Raw genomic sequence first — 13,471 nt, 5'->3', positions numbered from 1 at the left:
AGCGAGGCCGGAGGGTGGGGGACGGCGGGCGGGAAAGCAAACCATCCACGGGCAAACCTTCCAAAAGCAAAGAAACAAAAAAAGAGAAAAACATAACACGTAAATTTAAAAAAAAAAAGAACAAAATATAAGAGGAACAAAGAAGCAAAACAACAGGAGATGTGAAAAAAATAAACGAGGGAAGAAAAACAAACTTTAAAAAAAAAAAAAGCGAGAGGGATTAAAAAAATTAAAAATAGAAAATAAATCTAAAAGAAAATGCATGATTTCCCATGTACCATTATTTTAACATTTAACAAAAACCAATTTAAACGAAAAAATAAAGGGGAAACAAGATAACATTAAAGCAAAAAAAAAAAAGCAGAAAGGAAGAGGGAAGTTCTTTGTATTTATCAGGGTTTTTTGTTACTATTGGTTTTGGGGTTTTTGTTTGTTTGTTTGTTTTACAATGTGGGGAGAGTTACTTTTCTGTTCCCTTTAACCCTAAGCGGGCTCTGCCTCCCTGGGAGAGTGGGGGGTAGAGGCCCAGGGGCCCTGGGGTGAGATGAGCCTCTGGTCACTGCCAGGTCCCTGGAGCCCAGGGTGGGTGCCCCAGGAACGCTGGGCATGAGCAGTGGCTCCCGAGCCACCTCCACGTAGCATTGATGGGGCATTGTAGGCCTCCAGGCGACCCAAGAGTCCTTGGTCCCTCCTGTCCATAAGGTGCCTGGAGGGGGTACACTTGGGGCTTGCCCAGCCCCTAGTTTCCCAGTCCTTAATGGTCCTTAACCCACTGTGATGACTTCCTAGGCCTTGAGGGAAGGGAAGGAGAGGGGACGGCTGCCGGTGGCTTACCGAGATGCCCGGAAACTCCCGAAATCCTCAGGGTGAGCCTCTTGGGGTCACCATCCCTAAGTTCCTGTCCTTGGGGTCAGGAGACGCCCACCCCCTCCCCCCGGGGGACATAAAGCAGCTCTCCCTCCTCACCTCTCACCTCAGGGCCACCCGGTGACCCAGGGGCGATTGTAGACCCCCAGACTCACAGGCCCCCAGGTCCCCTGGGAAGGGGGTTTGCTGACCCTTTGGGGGTCCTTGGACTCGCGGACGCCCTCTCAAGGCCCAGCAGGTCCAACAATGACACAGCAAAAAGGTTTCTTTTTACAAAAGAAAAAAAGGAAAAACAAGTGGTGATTTTTTTTTAAATAAAAAAACCACAGAGTATAAATAAATGTAAATATATAATAAGTGGACTTACTTGCAAGAAAATCAGATAGTATTTTTATTTTAATTCTTTTCCAGCTTTAAACTGTGAAAAAAAAATGGGGTGGGGGGGACTAAAAATTTAGCAGGGAACCTGTAAAGAGAAAACAGAAAAAAAATATACAAATCCATTTAAATAAAAAATGAAAAAACGTTGTGAGAGAGTAGAGCTGGGCTCAAAGCAGGTGGGAGCGGAGAAAGGCCCCAGCCAACTGAAGGGAGTTTCTGTGATGGAAACATCTCTTCTCTACACGAGGAAGAGAGAGAATCACCACAGACACTCAGGTCTACACGAAGGAGACCACACATCCCACTCACACACACACTCACATGCATATACACACACTCACATAAACACACACTCAGTCACACACAGAGTCCCCTCAGCCTAGTGCTGGAGTCATTCACAGGGATGCATTCCCACTCTAAGCCCTGCTATCCCCTTACAGAGACATGGGTCAATGAAAACTGATTCACACTCTCCAAAGCCATGTACAACAACTCCACATTGGCCTTTGTGCTTACTCGTGCCCTCCCATACACCATGTGCGCACACACACACACACACACACACACACACACACACACTCCATGCTCGCCTGCACAGACAGGCCACCAGTCTTGAACCCAGGACTAGATTCTACAATTCTTTGCTGCATGGTCTCTCTGGGCCTCAGATTCCCCCTGTATAAACTTGTGGATAGACCCAGATGAACTCCAAAGGCCAGTTCTTCTACGTGTCTATAACTTCTAAGATTTGCCCCCTGCCCAGGCAGAAATGCAAGCATAACCAAAATACCTGCCATCCAGCCCCTAGACATTGAGAACATTCCAAGATCGTCAGTCAGCCTCTCAGACATACACACACACACACACACACACCATACGCCTCCTCACTGTGCTCCCCAACCCTTGCCCCCACATCCACTGTCAAAGCAAAAATATTGTCATGTGAGCAAATGTATCCTGCTGTTCAGGCAAAGAGGAAAAAAGACATCAGAGGTCCCCAAAGCTACTTTTATTTCCTTTCCCCTTTCTTTAATGCCATACCCCAGTCACGAAGAGTGAAGGAGACTTCCACGAGATTAGAGGTTCCCCACTAGGCGTCTCCCATTATCTTTGGGGTCAAAGAAAGAGGAGATTCCTGATGTAAGTTTGGGAGGGATTAAGGCTGAGGGGACAGAGAGGAGAGTTTTGGCAAAGTTCAGTTCCAGAGTGAAGACCAACCCCAAAAGTTAAAGTTACACCCCAGACTAAAGTCTAAAGACTAAAGTCTGGGGTGTTCTGCACTTCTCCTTCTTTCCAAGAAGGAAGAGGGCCTGTTCAGACTGAGAGAAAGCCAATAGTTTCCCCAAGCTAGAAATTTCAGAGCAGCCTGCGCATCATTCCGCTGAAGGCGAGCCACCTTGGCCACCTCCACCAGCGTCTCTCTCTTGGTTTTGCCTGTTCTGGACCCTGGCCTTGCCTGAGGTTTTCAAGTTCAGCTCTCTGGGGAGTTCTGGGGAGCACTGAGTGAGGCTTTCTGGGCTTGCTCATTCCCGCTGCCCTTCCCCGGCGTCCTTGGTCTGGTAAAGGAAAGTTCTCTTCCCAGGTCAGCAGCAGCTGGAGCACTGACACCCAGCCTGAGCCACAAGGCAGGACATCTGCCAGCCCAGCCCGGAAGTCCCCGGGGGCCAGAAGGCTGAGGGCAGAGCACTCTGGGCAGAAATCTATCCCTTCCGCCACTTCAGCCTTACCCACCACTCCTCCAGATCCCTACCAGAAAGGATCATGAACTGGAGAGGAGGGAAAGCCCCCAAGAAAACAGCAAACAGGGGCAGTATCCAAAGATGAAAGTAGCCCTAGTTTTCAGTCTGGTAGAGCATTTGGGGTGCAATCAGTGCTTCCTTCCAGGTTATGAGGCCTGGGTTCTGGGTCCATTTGAAGAAGGCCATCAGGGTGCAGGGTAAGCTCCAGCATGGCCGAGAGAGGGCTAGGGGGCCCAGAAGGATGGAAGCAGCCCGGGACAGCAACGCTGCTGCTTCCCAGGGTGAACGATTGCTCATGTCCAGCTCAAATCAGTTCAAGAAACCAACCTCCATTTTATTTTCTTGGTGGGTCCTTTTTTTTTTCAGACTGTTAACAGAAAAAAAAATTTTAAAAAGCAGAAAACTGAAAAAAAAAAATCCTGGTACATGAAATAAAGATTTTTTTATAGCTTGGTCCTCACTTCAGTGGATTTCTTTAATTGCTTTCCCAGCTCATAGCATCCCATTTCAAACAATCTGAAAGCCACAGATTCTCAGAACTGGGGGGCAGGACTTGGAAGCCATGCAGTACAGTGTCCCTACTCTTGAGGTCATGAGTCTCCTCTTCAATATTCCTTGCTGATACTTACACACCTCCAGTGACAGGGGGCTCACCTCTGCCATAGGTAGCCTGGCCCCTGTTGGACAGTACTTCTGGGCGAAAGCCTTCTCTGTACGCTGAATAGCAATCCACTTCCTCCTTCATGATCCAGAAACACTGAACAAGTCTCTTCCCTTTTCAGCACACCTAGTTGCTGTCGAGTCAATTCCGACCCATGGCAACACCATGTGTGTCCGAGTAGAACTGTGCTCCATAGGGTTTTCAATGGCTGATTTTTCAGAAGTAGATTGCCAGGACTTTCTTCCCAGGAGCCTCTGGGTGGACTGTAACCTCCAGCCTTTCGGTTAGCAGCAGAGTGTGTTAACCATTTGCATCTCCCCGGGACTCCCTCAGCAAAACAGACCCTCAAGTATTTGAAGACAGTGAGCACGTTATGTTTGAGTTTTCGCTCTTAGAATAAGCCAGCCCCACTTATTTGTAGGACTGAGGGTGGGGTACCTCTTATCATCCCAATCACACACCAGGGTTTCAATTTTCCCTGTGAAAGTGTGCAGCCTGGAAGGGACATGACCCCGTGGTGTGTACTCAGAGAACTCCCTGCAGAGGGCCCCTCCTCAGAGGGGACCGTGTGCTGGGAGACGAGTGGGGAAGGTCTAGCCAGGGCCCCTGGGACTCTCTTAACTTGAAGATATGAGAAGGGCAAGATAAAATGCTAACAGAGGGTTCGACTCTGGACAATGGAGAAAGGCTCCATTTGAAGGCAGTCCAGCCCTGGTCTGGCCAAACCGCAGGGCCCACCATGTGAAGGAGGGCTGTAAATGCCTCTCAAAATGCATTAAGCACGTTTAATGTAGTTCATGTTAAAGTTTTAAAACTATCAAACTGTCTTAGTTACCTAGTGCTATCATAACAGAAATACTACACGTGGGTGACTTTAAAGAACAGAAATGTATTTCCTCACTGTTCTGGAGGCTGACAGTCCAAATCAGGGTCTCAGCTGTGTTGACGCCTTCCATGGCCTCTCTCCTAGTTTCTGGCATCTGCCGGAGCTCGCTGGTGCTCCTTTGCTTGTACATGAGTCCTCACATGTCATCTGTCTTCACCCTGTATGCGTCTCTGTGTCTAGTCTGCTCTTTTTATAACTCAGACTTGATTAGGTTCAGGACCCACCCTACTCTGGTCTGACCTCATTAACATAACAAAGAAATACCTTATTTCCAAACAGGGTCACATCCACAGGTACAGGGGCCAGGAGTTCAACTCGTACTTTTTGGGAAACATAATTCACTCCATAACAGATAGCAAATAGGATGGGAGAAAAGAAGGTATTTCAAGATCAAATCAAGATTTTAAAAGCAAACCAAAATTACTTATTTATTGGAAAATGGTAAAATGCTTCCTCCTCTCCTCCCTCTAATACCTTCCTATGTCCCCCTTCCCATCTCCACCGCTACTGAATTTACTGTCCTTAACCCAGATGGGCAGGTATAAACTCATAACTGATGCCCTGACAAATCAGACAAAGGGAAAACAAGGCTGACCAGAGCTTGATAAAATGAAAGCATTATGATACATTACTCTAAAAGGAAAAAGCCTTCATCCCACTTTACTGACATTCATCATGGCATACCAAAAACACACTGCGACCTCATTCTTAAAACGGCTGGGATTTACTGGCCTGGTGGGTTTCATGTTTTCGTATAACGAGCCACAGGAGTGATCCATGGGGAGCATTGAGTCACCTTAGATACAGCCATAATAACGTGCAGTGATGGGGACTGGGGAAGGCCCCAGACACCATGGCACCAATCCTAACACCACCACCAACACCAGTTGCCGTCGAGTCAATTCCAACCCATATACCCATGGTGACCCGATGTGTGTCAGAGTAGAACTGTGCTCCACAGGATTTTCAGTGGCTGATTTTTTGGAAGTAGATCACCAGGCGCCTCTGGGTGGACTCAAACCTCCAACCTTTCAGTTAGGAGCCAAATGCATTAGCCATTTGTGCCATCCAGGGACTCCAATCCTGATGCAAACCAGGGCTCCTTTATGAGACGGGGGTTTTGGGAGAGAAGACACTGTCTAAGACTAGGGGAAGAACCTTAGCCATTGTTCAGCTCTCCCTGGGGAGAAAAGAGAAAAGAGGTGACATGCTAATGAAACTGAGGGACACACGGACCTAAGAGCAAGGTCAGCCCCACACCATGAGGTCCCCAGAAAACTGCTCCAGAACTGCCCAGTGTTCAGAACTCAGTGCTCAATCCAGCCCGAGTTCCGTGGGGCCACACCATCAAGCCCCACATGAATCTCAAGCATCTCCCACTCGAGGCTCACCTCTAACATTTGGGGGGCCCAGGACAAGAGTACAAATAGAGGCTCCCACACTGTGTGTCTAAATATTTAGACAGCTAAAAATCAAACTAACAAACTTAAAAATACATTCAATCTTTCCTGACAAATACATTTTCATAATGATTAAAAATGCTAGACTCAAGTTTAGAATTCTCAACCTCCTTGAATTCCGCACCTGGAAGTGGCAGTCTGGGGTCAGCCCACCCTGAAGCCCTTGACCCCAGCTCCCAGCCCACAAGCCGCCCTCCCCTCCCACCTCCAGCTCCAGTGTGCATAGGAGAGGTCTGTCCCTACATGGGCCTGCCAATCCAAGTTCCATCTAGAGCCACCAGAACGGCCATTTCTTGGCCACCCTTGAGCCTAGGGGTGTCCCAGCCCTCCTCAGGAGGACAAACCACAGGAAGACACAGGCCCTGGAAGCAGGCTCGGGACGCTTTGGACAAGAACTGTAGACTGGCAGGTATCGGTAAGATCTCCAAGAGGGGCTTGGCTCAGGGCATGGCTCAGGGTGAGTGTGTCTCCTTGGAGTGATCTGAGGGAGGCCTGACAGGGTCCCCTGAAGCCCAGGGCTCAAGGCAGGGCAGCACTGCCTCTCAGGCCTGTGAATCTAGACTTCAACCCTCAGGACCCAGCCTAAGAGCCCTGACTCCCGGATGGTCAGATAAGGGGCCAGGGAGCTCACAGTTCCTATCCCTTCACAGGAAAAAAAAAAAAAAAAAAGGCAGGATTGGAGACCAGAGAGGGCAGGCCCACTTGTCTGTGCTTGCACAGCAAATTGGCTTCAAGAGGACTCCTCTGCAGCCCTCAGCCACCCCCTGGGGCATTTCTTCTCCTTCCTCCTCCATTTGTGCTCTCCTCCCCGCAGTAGTGCTGACCTCGCCAAACTCCAAAAACACTGGGAGTGTCTGTGTAGGGCGAGGGAAGGTGGCTGTCTCTATGAGTGTCTAGACCTGCCTAACAAGCAGCATCAGTGTGGACTGGCTTCCAAGCCAAGCTGAGAAAGCTGGTGGGGAGCCAACGACTGCCTGCTCCCTGGTGCCCAGACTTTGGGAAGACATGTCCTGGGCCAGTTTACAGACACTTCTCCAGGCCGGAGGAACTCTCCCCTGCCTGCTTTCCCTGTCACGGGCTGTCCCAGACATAAACCCAGGGTGTGCTGGAGCTGGCTCCCACAGGTTCGTGTGAGCCAGTTGTGTGCATCAATTCCCAGCTCCGTGATCCACTTGAGATCGACCACAGTGGAAGTGTTTACACCATGGAAATAGGCAAACGCTACAAATCAGCACTTTATTTATTTATGTATTTTTTTTAATGAGAAGCCAATTGTTAAAAACATTTACCAGCACACCACTACATAAATCTGTACATGTGGTGTGTGCAAGGAGCCCTGGTGGTGCAGCAGTTAAGCACTCAGCCATTAACCGAAGGTCAGCAGTTTGAACCTACCAGCCGCTCTGTAAGAGGAAACTGTGGCAGTCTGCTTCTGTAAAGGTTACAACCTTAGAAACCCTATGGGGCAGTTCTATTCTGTCTTATAGGGTCACTATGAGTTGGAATCAACTCGACGGCAATGGGCATGGTGTGTGCATGCAGGTTCACTCATGTACACCTTAGAGAGACACACCCACACCCCCCACAATGCATGTCCATGTGTATATTCCTGTGTGCACACATGCTCACTCACTTGCACACTCACACACTCACACACACACACAAACACACACTTCTGCAACTAGATCGACTCACACAAACATATTCCTTCAGCCAGTCAGCATTCATTGACCGCATCCCCCTATCAGACCCTGATCTTGATCCCAAGGGTACAGAAGTGACAAGGACATGGACCACCCTGCAGGAAGTTCCCAGTAGACAGGGACAGGGACAAGTGAACAGAGAAATGTGATAATGCTGCCACAGAGGCATCAAGAGGTGGATGAACTAACCCAGGGTGGGGTGCACAGAGGAGGCGAGGCTGGAGCTGAGACAGCAGGCCCACCACACGTATTTCTCCATGTGCTTACCCCGTGGGTACTCACACATCTATGTGTCGGCAGGCACAGGTAAGCGTGGGGGTGTGCACACTAGGTTACAGGTGCTCGTATCTATATGGAGCACGTGCATGTATGCGTGCATATATATACTCAAAATATCTGTCAGAACAAAGGACACAATAGTAGGTCAAAGGGCCCATTTTTGTTACCAGGCACAGTGGACACTGAAGCATTGAGCCCAGCCTTCCTTCTCTCTCTCTCTCCTATTGCCTCTCTGTCTCTCCTCTCTCTCACTCTCCTCTGTCTCTCCCCTCTCCTCTCTCTCACTCTCCTCTCTCTCAGTTTCTCTCTTTTCCTATCTCCCTCTATCCCTCTCTTTCTTGCCCTCTTGTTCTCACTCCCCTTTCTCTCTCTCTTTTTCTCTCTCCTCTCTCTGTCTCTCTCTCTCTCAGTATCTCTCTCAATCTTTCTCTTTTCAGTCTCTCTCTCTCTCAATCTCTCTCTTTTTCTGTCTCACTCTCTCGCTCTCTCCCACACCTTCTCTCCCTCCTCCCTCTCCCACCTCCTTCCCTGTGTTAGTCTCATCTCTTACCCATTGCTGTGGAAGGACTCCAAGGGGAGTAAGAGGTAAACGGTGAGACAAACCTAGGAACGTCTCTCAACCACTAGTGCCAGAAGAGGAAAAGGAAACAGGGTCATGGATGGGCTCTCTGAGGCAGCCCTTTGAGATAAGACCTGCAATGTCTGCCATGAGGAGGACAAGAAGCATCCCTCCCCATTCCATTCAATTCAGGGAATCTGGGCTGACCTGTCACATCCCTCAAACAGCTCAAAATCTCACAGTGGAGATAAGACATAGGGAAGTGAAACTCACATACGAACATCAGGCGGGATGGATATAGCCATCAGAGGGTGACTCCTGGTGGCACAGAGGGGTGGGAAAAGGAAAGAGCGGAACTTGAGCTAAACCAGTTTCTCCATGTCACTCCCTCATTCAAAAATCTTCAATGGCTCCCCAATGCCCTTACAGTAAAACCTTCAAAACCTTCCCTGATTGGGACCCTGTTTATCTGTCCTGCCACAGCAGACTGGGATTCACTGAGAGTCGACGGTATGCCAGGCACTGTGAGTCATATATTATTATAGCCCTGGTAAGCAGGTATGGAAACTGAGGCTCAGAGAGGCAGAATGGAACGGGGGTTAAGAGGGTGGACTCTGGAGCCACATTGCCAGGGTTCAAACCCTGACTCTAGCCACTTCCTTGCAGCACAAGCTTGGACAAGTTATCTAGGCCTCAGTTTCCTCATCTGTAAAAGAGGAATAATAATAATAACATCTATCTCATAAGGTTGCTGTGTGGATTAAATGAATTAGAAGCATTAGAACAGTGCATGACACATAGCAACAGTAACACAAGCTCACACTTCCATAGCACTTACTGTAATATAGCTGTTCAGTAAATGTAGCCATGACACCAGGACATACTCAGAATGTGGCAGGGCTGGGATTCAAACCCAGGGGTCTCATTCTTACCCACTGATCATCCTACCTGCCTCGTCTGCACACACAGACCTCACGGGCACTTTAATGTAGGGCTGCACAGGGCATGGGGGAGGGCAACAAGAGGGAGAAGTCAGTTCTGTCTGGCAGAGGCATGGAAGCCTGGGGGTGGAAAGGGGTGTCAGGAAAGGCTTCACAGTTCTGAGTCATGAAAGCTCCTGAGAGCTGAGGCTTGGGCCATATCTACCTCCTTCCTGGTGCTGCCCCTGCCTGGCTTCAGCCACAGAGAGTGGCACCAGCTCTCAGGGATGCTGCAGGACCACTCTGATGCCTTTCATTTATTCTTTCATTCATTCATTGCACTCCTATCACCTGCCATTTACTGTGCTCAACGCTGGGGACAGCAGCAGTCAAGACAGGCATGGTCCCTGCCTCCTGTAACTTATGTTCCAGAGAGGAAGAGAGAAAATTAGCAAGTTAAGAATCAGATAATCCTATTATTATAATTTGTCATGAGTTCTATGAAGTAAGTGCATTGGGGCAATGATTTTAAAAATAGTAGAGGTTGACCTCTCTTCCAGTTATCTAAAATTTCGTGGCTTAAAACAACAATAATCACTTTATTAGCTCTCATAATTCCACGGGTTCAGCTGGGCAGTTCTACTGCTGCACAAGATGTTGGCTGGGGCTGCAGTCATCTGAAGACTTGACTGGGCTGGAACAACAAGATGGCTCATGCCCGAGGCTGTAGGTGAGGCTGACTGTTGGCTCAGCTGGGGCTCACTGGAGGATCTCATTTCTCTTCCCTATGGCCTCTCCATGTGGCTTAGGCTTCTCCCAATATGGCGGCTGGGTTCCAAATGGCAGAAAGCAGAAGCTGCCCGTCATCTGAGTGCCAAGCCTTAGAAGTCTCCGCAAGTACCTCCACTAAATTCCTTGGCCAAAGCGAGACCCAAGGCTCAGCCCAGTTTCAAAAGGAGGAGAAATGGAGTCCTTGAGTACTCTTGATAGGAGTAGCGGTACGCCCATGAGAGGTGAGGACACACTGGGGGTCGTCTTTGAAGACTAGGTACCACACTGCCTTTAAATGGAGCAGTCAGGGGAGGCTTCTCTGAGATGATGACTTTAAGCCAAAATTTGAAGAATGAAGAGGGTAAGCCAGAAAAAGGTAGGGTATGGGAGAGGAGGCAGGGTTCCAGGCAGAGGGAACAGCATGTGTAAAGCCTCTTTTCCTGCAAAAAAGAACTTGGCTAGTGAATAAATCTAAAAGATGACCTGAGTAGTCACGCAGGATGAGCAAGGGAGAAATGACACACGATGTGGTGAAAGAGACGGGCCCGGCTCAGTCCTCACAGGGCAGCCTTTGGGTTTTATTCTAAATGCAAGGAGAGCCAGTGATCAGACATGACAGAGAAAATCACCCCTGAGCTTTCATGCAAAATTCACCCAGCCGGGTAATGGGGAACCCAAGGTCAAGAAGGGGAGAGTGTTGACATGTTGTGGGGTTGGCAACCAATGTCACCAAACAATATGTGTATCGATTGTTTAATGAGAAACTCGTTTGCTTTGTAAACCTTTGTCTAAAGTACAATAAAAAAATTCTTTTTTAATTGAACATAAAAAAAAAAAAATTCACCTGGCCAGGCCCAGGGCTAGACACTGGTAGAGATGAGGGCAAAGACATGAGTAAGGCACGTTCCTTTCCTCAATCTCGCAGTTTTATTTAAATCATTTACTTGTAATTTGCAACCTGCCCTTTTCCAGTCAATTCAACCTCTGTTTATTCCGCTCCTTCTATGAGTGGAACAGCTTACAGTAAAAGACACATAAATAAAACAGGCTGTTAAAGGTAGAAAATCAAAACCATGGAAAGGGAAAGTAAGCAATCTGACACATCCAAGCTTCCTGGCAAGCAAGGCAAAAAGGGAAATATCATAAATGTCATTGTCAAAGTAAACACTTCAGTCACTGTAGAAAAGAAAAAAAAAATTAATTTCATGACCTCTGGGGAAGAGCGAAAACACACATAAAACAGCAATAAACTACTCAAGGCTGAACGTAGAGAAAACTAAAAGAATGCCCCAGTCAGCACGTGGGATGAAAGTCTTAGAATCTTTGCATCTCAGAGCGCTCGCCCTTTGAGAGGCAGTAGAACAGACAGAGTGGGAGATCACAGGCAGTAGAGTTAGGAAGCCCTGTACTTAACGCCCAGCTCCACCCTTTGCTAGCCGTGTGATGTGAGCAAGTTACAACCTCTCCGAGCCTCCATGTCCTCAACCATAAAATGGGTTCAATCATCCCTACATAAGGGTAACAGCTGAGATGCTTGGAAGAGACGTTGAATGTGAAAGCACCTAGCGCATCACCAGAATGTCCTGATGCTCAACAGAGTAATAGTTACCATAGCTAAAATCTGTAGACCTCTCCCTTTGTGCCAGGCATTATTTTAAGCACTTTACATGTTAATGCCAACAGAAACATTATGAGACAGATCCTATTATTATCCTCATTTTAGAAATGAGGCTATTGGGGCTCAGAGAGATTAAGATACCTGCCCAAGGTCACACAGCACGAATACGGTGGAGCTGGGACATGAAGCCAGGCAGTCTATGTGGCTCCGTAGCTCATGTCTTCACCCCATACTAACCTGCTTCCCTAATTGCGGTCTCCTTGTTCCCTTCTCTTTTCCTTCATCCCCCAATACATGCCCATTCAGACACAGCTGGAGTGCTCCAGCTGGGTGATTAGGAAGCTCCCCACTCCATGGAACCAAATTCCCTGTCCCATTTGCTCTCTTCACTCTCATCTCTTATCCACCCTTTACCTTTCTCCCTGTATTAGTTCCATTCTATGGAGCTCGTGAAAACCAGACTAAACCTTCTTCCACAGATAGTCCTATAGAGCCAATGCTTCTGCCAAAGGGACTGACAAAGGGTTGAAGGAGGTGAGACTCAAAGCTGACCATAAAGGATGGGGCAGATCCTTTCCATGGACTCCTTCAGAGCAGGGACATGACTTACTTAACACTCGCTTAACACATGATAGGGCTCAGGGATCTATCTTGTGAATTGAACAAAGATGAATGGAACGGAATAAGTGGAACAGAATGGAACTGGGTTGAGTTGAATTGAACTGAATTAAATTCCAAGGTCGAATGGAGGGATAGATGGATGTTGGATGGATGGATAAAAATGGATGGATAGATGATCGGATGGTAAGGTGGATGGGTGGATGGGTGGTTGGCTGGATAAATGGCAAAATGGATGGGTGTTTTGATGTGAAGATGAATGGATGGATAGATGGCAAATGGATAAATAGGATTGCATTTAGGTGATCATACCTCGTAGGGAAATTTGGTAACTAAACGCACAGAAGTAGGAATGACCAAGGTGTGTCTGGGAAACACTGAATAAATCCGTGTGATTGGGGCCAATGGCTCATGCCAGGAATAGGTATGAAAAGAGTAAACAACCACCTTCTCCCTCCTATAGAGAAGAATGGAGGCACTGGAGAGGGTGCTGTACAAGTCGTGGGCTCTGCGGCTGCTGGGAAGGGAGGAGTTAACAGCAGGATGGCTCCCTGGCCAGCTGCGACCAGGGTGACACTGACAGATTATAGCGTGTCCTCCACACTAATAACACTGCAGCGTCCTCCTCCTGCTGCTCCCCAGCCAGCTCCAACTCCAGTGGATCAATACCAAAGGGCGCACATTGACGTTCCTCAGCCGACTCCCTCCAAGGCCTGGACCTCTAAAGCACAGAGCCACAGAGTAGAAGGAGCCTCAGCACTCAGCTCATTCCCTGGACTGGATGCTCCTTGGGGCCAGGGATGGTGTTCCATTTACCTTGGCATCTCCTGTCCCATCACAAGGCCGGGCAAGGGCAGCCCTCTCCAAAAGTTTGCTGAGTGAATGAATCAACCTACTGGCCAATGTGGGAGTCCTCAAAAAACATCTCTATGGCTCACAGTCTATCAGCCTCTGCTTGAATACCTCCAGCGACAGGAAGCTCTCTATCTCCCCCAAGCAGCCAGAGCCT

This window comes from Trichechus manatus, unplaced genomic scaffold (genome assembly GCF_000243295.1).
Source record: "Trichechus manatus latirostris isolate Lorelei unplaced genomic scaffold, TriManLat1.0 scaffold00027, whole genome shotgun sequence".
Lineage (NCBI taxonomy): Eukaryota > Metazoa > Chordata > Mammalia > Sirenia > Trichechidae > Trichechus > Trichechus manatus.
This window is presented reverse-complemented; position numbering follows the sequence as displayed.